This window comes from Haliotis asinina, chromosome 10, assembly GCF_037392515.1.
Source record: "Haliotis asinina isolate JCU_RB_2024 chromosome 10, JCU_Hal_asi_v2, whole genome shotgun sequence".
NCBI classification, from domain to species: domain Eukaryota; kingdom Metazoa; phylum Mollusca; class Gastropoda; order Lepetellida; family Haliotidae; genus Haliotis; species Haliotis asinina.
The window spans coordinates 27383583-27389582 of NC_090289.1; the positions used below are offsets into that span (position 1 = coordinate 27383583).

A 6000-nucleotide genomic window follows, 5' to 3' on the forward strand; every position below is an offset into this window, starting at 1 on the left:
TACCAAGATCACGAAGAACTTGAATGGCGTTAACATATAACACCTAATGGCATTGAAATGAAAATTAAAAGGTAGATGGTAATAATTAAACATTCATACAAGCAGAACTTTCAATTCTTTCACTAAAAGCGGTGTAAATTCCTAAAAGCAGCGTAAAAGTAAACTCACTCAATCTTTAACACATAGGTTGGAAATGCACACTGGATCTTTCTTCACAACAAATACTCCATTTTAAATGAAGATTGTTTTACATCTATTCAAATAACATAATAAATATTTCAACTTCATAAGTTACTGACTCTGTTATGCACAGATGCATATTTTTTTCACTTACTATCATTTTAATGTACTGTTAGATACTGTGTTACATACTAACTTGTACAGTGTGATTGCACAGTTGCATACAAAAGCCTTTATCTCCCAGTGTGGCAGTAAGGTACTGTTAGAAGCTATCATGTATTGAAACAAACTTGTTGTACATTCAAACTGCACTGTTGCATATATACATGTATAGGCTTTTATCACCCACTATGAGGGTAATGTATTGTTTGAACATACCATACATTCAAACAAACTTGCACATGCGACATACTAGTGCTATTTCTTCATACATACCTCCACAACAAACATGTCAATAAAACATCATAATTTTCATATTGTTGTCTACTTCAACACACTGTGTAAGTATGTCCATGTATGTAAACATATCCATTTCGGGTGACCTGTCAGTCAGCTGCGCAATGGTTCCGTATCAGCGATTCTGATCATGTGTTTCTGCGAGGTTAGTAAATCCTCAACAGGGTGTAATACATTCATACATATATAGCTGGATATTGTCAATAGCTGTCACACCCCAAGGCAATACCTGCACTAACTGTGTTGACTGCAATATACAACCATGCATGTGTTACTTGTATACAAGTTGATCAATCAGTTTAATGTTATCACACTGTTACTGATTGCAAATTATTTAGTGAAAGGTCAGGCATTCACAGAAGCAGCAGTCCATAGTTATGTACTAAAAGGAGACATATGGGCTATTTCACTATGGGAAAATCGTAACGTACGAAATTAATGGCAACCATTCGTGCTTTTATTATTACTTCCACAACTTGAATAATTAAAGCGCGTGTGATTAAAAGAAATGGTGAAGGTCGTTTGACAAATTAAATACACCTCACACACAAAAGGGACGATTTCTTATATAATCAAACTCAAAATTCTGACTGTGGTATCGAGGACAAATTATAAGTCTCACTTCGTCTGAATGGCAAGTTGACAGTGTACGATGTGGCACTTGGTGTAACACAGGCGTTTAAACCATTGCTGTAAATCAGCCAACAAGACTCTCCTGTCGTGAACCTTGTCAGGAAATATAGTACTGGAGCATGACCACAAGTCTTGATTTTGATGAAACGATCACAATAACAAATTCCAAAGGTGAGGCTTGAGGAAGCCCGTGTTTGAGATGAGTCAAAACAGGTGCAGTTTTCATCGCAGACGACAATTATCCTCTCAGGGTAAAAAGATCTGTGGCACAAAAATGGACTTACCAGATAGGAAATTAACGACCTCATGCGTAAGTCATCACGGAATGGCGTACATTTGACGAGACTGACAGTAATACATGCTGGTAATCCATACGATTAAACTTTAACTAGATGCGAGCACCGCTAGACTGCCATGTTGACGGTGCGGGATATTTTGTTCCCCGTGACAGAATATCCGGCTCATTGCGACGTCGTTGCTGGGAAATTAAACTTTCGCCCTGACACAGTGATGGCCACAGTAATGATCCTGCAAGGAATTGATTGAATTGGCGCACCAGACTCAACATACAGGAACAAGTCTAGCTTGGTGCCGCTGCCATCCGGTGTGGACAATTAGTAGATACTGTTTTTCAGGAACATCTTTAAATCATGCATGTGAAGATAGTGAGCTGTTTCCCGTCGGTCAGATCTTGAATTAGGCTTTTCATGCCATCGGCTTTTTACCATAAAAAGTGATCTTGATATTTCGACACTGAATTATTATTACAAACAGAGGGTCGGTAATAGTTAGGTCATGTTTCATGATGACTAGCTGAACGTTGATCGAAATTTCCTCTTTAATTCGAGTTAAGTTTTCAGTTCATTTCCTTAACAGTGATGTCTCACGGTGACTGGCTGAAATGTCAATTACAACTACTTGCAGAAATTTCGTCAGTTTTATTTTTACATTTCAGTTACATTACACATTAAACTGAATGAAATATATCTTTGAAATATTCATGAAAATTAGTTAGTACAATTCAAATTGTATATCTAGTTGCAATTACAACCCACTCCCAAAATGAGTTGTAAATTGTACTCAACATTATACAATTTATTCATGTATTCCATTATTCTACTCTGGTCTAAACTTGGTTTGTACATAGTCTTTAAAACATATATGTTTCAGGGGGAAAAAATCAATTTTCACTGAAATGTGTTTTGAAAACTCATTTTCCCCGAAACACGTTTTAACAAAACATTTTCTCTGAAAAGATGTTGCAAATACTATGTACAAGCCACATTTGAACTTTACACCAACAATAGATGTTGTGCGATGTCTCAATATTACGCCAGACCGGTATATCTTGTTCAGCCAGCCGGTTCTGCGATAAAGACACGTCGACCAAAGCAAAGCACTGGCCTCCAGCAATTTGTCGTAAGGATCCGTATATTTGTCGTAAAGTCGAACAATTCTTATACGTTGCCAGTAAGTAGTATTTAAACAACTTGAAAAGTGTGTATTGCTTTAACTATTTTATATCATAACACAGCTATAGAGAACAGAATGCGAACACAAATCTAGAATTATTTGAATATATGTCATTGGTATGTAGTTGCTTATTACGTACATAAGTGATTATGAAAGCATGCTGATTTTAAGGGACCTGTATTCACGAGCTCGGGTTTTCACGTCGTTATCCGGTTGTCGACGGAAAGTATCGAAGTAACGTTATCTCCCGGATACACGCCATTAGATGGTACACTGCCGGTCGAAAAGTGTATCCGCTTTAAAATGGATTTGACAACTCAGTTGTTTATGAAAAAAGTTGTTGTTTTATTTTTTGCTGGGCTGATGTAGTTGTTAACGCCAATGAAAACCGCTTCACATGCGTCATATGGAATAGTCAGGTTTTGTTGGTTCAATTTTACCATCACATCATCGTGTACTTAATTTTGTCCTGTAGTTTACTTCTTACTTTCTGTTGAAGCCTGGCTACTGGAAACCTCAGTCGGCACTTCCTATCGGCGTGAAACTTCAAGTACGGTTGCAACCACGACAACATAACTATTCATTAAACAGCATCATTGATGATGCTTCTATGACACAAAAAGAGCCCCGAAGCAAACACAACTTACAAGGAAAGGCATTTAAAAAGGAAAGAAAACTGTGAAGTTAAACTGTAAAATGTTTATTATTCATAGGCTGTGCGTTGGTGAATTTAGTTTGGGGGAAAACGTTCATGTTGCACATTGCTGGCTGATTGTTCAACTCTGTACACTGAGCAGTATTGGGCCTCTGTGATGAAATCGGCCTGTAAACAATCGCGTTTCGACCAGACAATTTTGTGGTTGAGATAATCAGTGACAGTTCATGTCTGTACCCAAGAACACGGACAAACACATAATCCATTGCTTCAATGTGACCATGACTTAAGAAATGCTCTGTGTCATGTCACATGTATCCATCTACCCCTTCAGATAGCAAGGGTAATGGTGAGTGTGTGAGTTAAGTTTTACGCCGCACTCAGCAATATTCCAGCTATACGGCGGCGGTCTGTAAATAGCATCGAGTCTGGATCAATCCAGTGATCAACAGCGGCAAGGCAAATGGGAGTGAACGACAGTGAGGTTTGATACACAGTCTTGCTTGGATTGCGTTATGACCTATAAAGAGAGCTCAGGTTGACCTGTGCCTAAAGAGCTCTCTGTAAATCCTGTAGAACTCCTTTAAGCCAGGTTTGACCTGATTCTGCAGAGCTCCCCTTAATCAGATTTGACGTGATCATGTAGAGCTCCCCGTAATCAGGTTTGACCTGACCACTGAGAACTCCTTTAAGTCAGCTTTGACCTGAGTTTGCAGAGCTCTCCTTGATCAGATTTGACCTGATCTTGCAGAGCTCCTCTTATTTAGGTTTGACCTGACCCAGTCGAGCTCCTTTAAGCCAACTTTGACCTGATCCTGTACATGTAGAGCGTCTTTATGTCAGGTTTGACATGATCATGTAGAGCTCCCTTTAAATCAGGGCTGACCTGACCCTGTAGAGCTCCTTTAAGACATGCAAGCTTGATCTGGTTTTTGTGGAGCTTCTTTTAAGTCAGGTGTGATCTTAACCTGGTTGACACCCAAAGGCCCGGGTTCGATTCCCCATATGGGTATATTATCTGAAGCCCATTTCTGGTGTCCCCCGTCGTGACATTGCTGACATATTGTTTAAATCGGGGTAAACTCACTCTCTAAAAGCGTTGTTCTGAATAAACAACAACACAACGTTAAACATTTGAATGTGTTTATTGAAGTGTGTATTGTTTGAACGATAGCATGCACTCTGATAATGTTTTCATTCAGTCTTGTTGGAGATGTGTTGGGGCGAGTAGTTGGTCATCATTGTACCTGCTTTGTACTTGCGCGAGAACATCATGCAAATAGTTCGCACTTATATTAAACAGATTTTACATACAGAAGGAGACGTGTAAACTGTATGAAGTTGTAATTACCATCTAGCTTCCGCTCCATTTTCTAGTTCCAGACACAGAGTAGTTACTGGAGCATACGAGACGCTTCTGGCAATCAGTCAGCATTGTGTTTCCGGAGCCTCGATGTCGTAAACAGTCTTCTCCGGATGTTCCCGAGTCTTTGTGGTGTCTCTTACATGAAGTTAGGCTTTCTTTACGCTGGGTATATTATATTTTTAGTATTACTGCATGGACGTAAGATTAATAAATGATTGAAGTGGGTATCTCTTCCGGAATCTCTAAAAGATTTGACGTCATCTCTGACGTCGAGCCCTATCAGCTGAAACTTCGTGCTTATGACGTGTCTGTGTATAATTTATGTGGACTGGCGGTATACGATTATATCTTACCACACAACCACTGGACTTACATCTAGTCTCTGAAATGAACATGTTTTACAGAAAACAAAATTCATAAAAATATTCATAAAATATAATGGAGTCCCGAGAAAACTGTGGACAAGCAGACTTGCTACATGTTCTGTACGTACATGGACTTTCTTGGATATATCTGTTTCAGGGTCTGTATGGAAGACGACACTGCCCCCTAACCCTTGATTGTCCGATGTTTCTTAGCGTAATACAGTGTGGATATAAATATGATCTTTATCACGACAAAATCGAGATACAGGACTCTAGGCAATCGAAGATAATCTCATTTGTCATTACAGCTGAAACAGTTGTCCAATGAAACTGGTCTCACGGACGAGAGAAAAGGTTTGCGAAATCAGGGTTAAAATGGAATTTATTACAATAGAACCCGATATAATGCAAACGAAAAACGAAGATGCACTGTAACTGTATGTCCAATACCATGAAGCCTCGCGATAGAATTGATCTTCAGTAACCCATGGCGTTAGAACTGACCTTCAGTAACCCATGCTTGTCGTAAATGATTGACAGCTAATTGAACCTTGTGATTAGACTCGTTGACTTGGTTGACACATGTCATTGCATCCCAGCTTTGTAGATCGATACTCATGTTGTTGATCACTGGATTGTCTGATCCAAACTCAATTATTTACAGGCCGCTGATATGCTGCTGGAATATTACAGAGGCGTAAAACAAGATTCAATCTGCATATTCAAAATGCTGAGGAGAAAGATACATTGGGTGAACGAGTTGAAATGTGTCAGCTGATAGCCTCCGCCAACAACCCAGTTTCAAAACGCGTCTTCGTACGCCCACAGCCTTGATCAATGCGCTCTTCACGAGCCACTGACGATTGTGATTG

At 39.3% G+C, this 6000-nt stretch overlaps 1 protein-coding gene across 4 annotated transcripts in view; it reads right to left on the reverse strand.

Moving 5' to 3' along the window:
• The window catches only part of LOC137298125 (oxysterol-binding protein-related protein 6-like), a 102577-nt gene extending 100871 nt beyond the window's left edge, over window positions 1–1706 (reverse strand). For 2 of the 4 annotated variants that reach the window (XM_067830223.1, XM_067830222.1), the window contains exon 1: window positions 1554–1706. The gene's annotated coding sequence lies outside the window, so the exon portion shown is untranslated. The remainder of the gene's footprint in view (window positions 1–1553) is intronic. The other 2 variants (XM_067830224.1, XM_067830225.1) reach the window with 2 other exon arrangements.
• Window positions 1707–6000: the final 4294 nt, after the last annotated feature.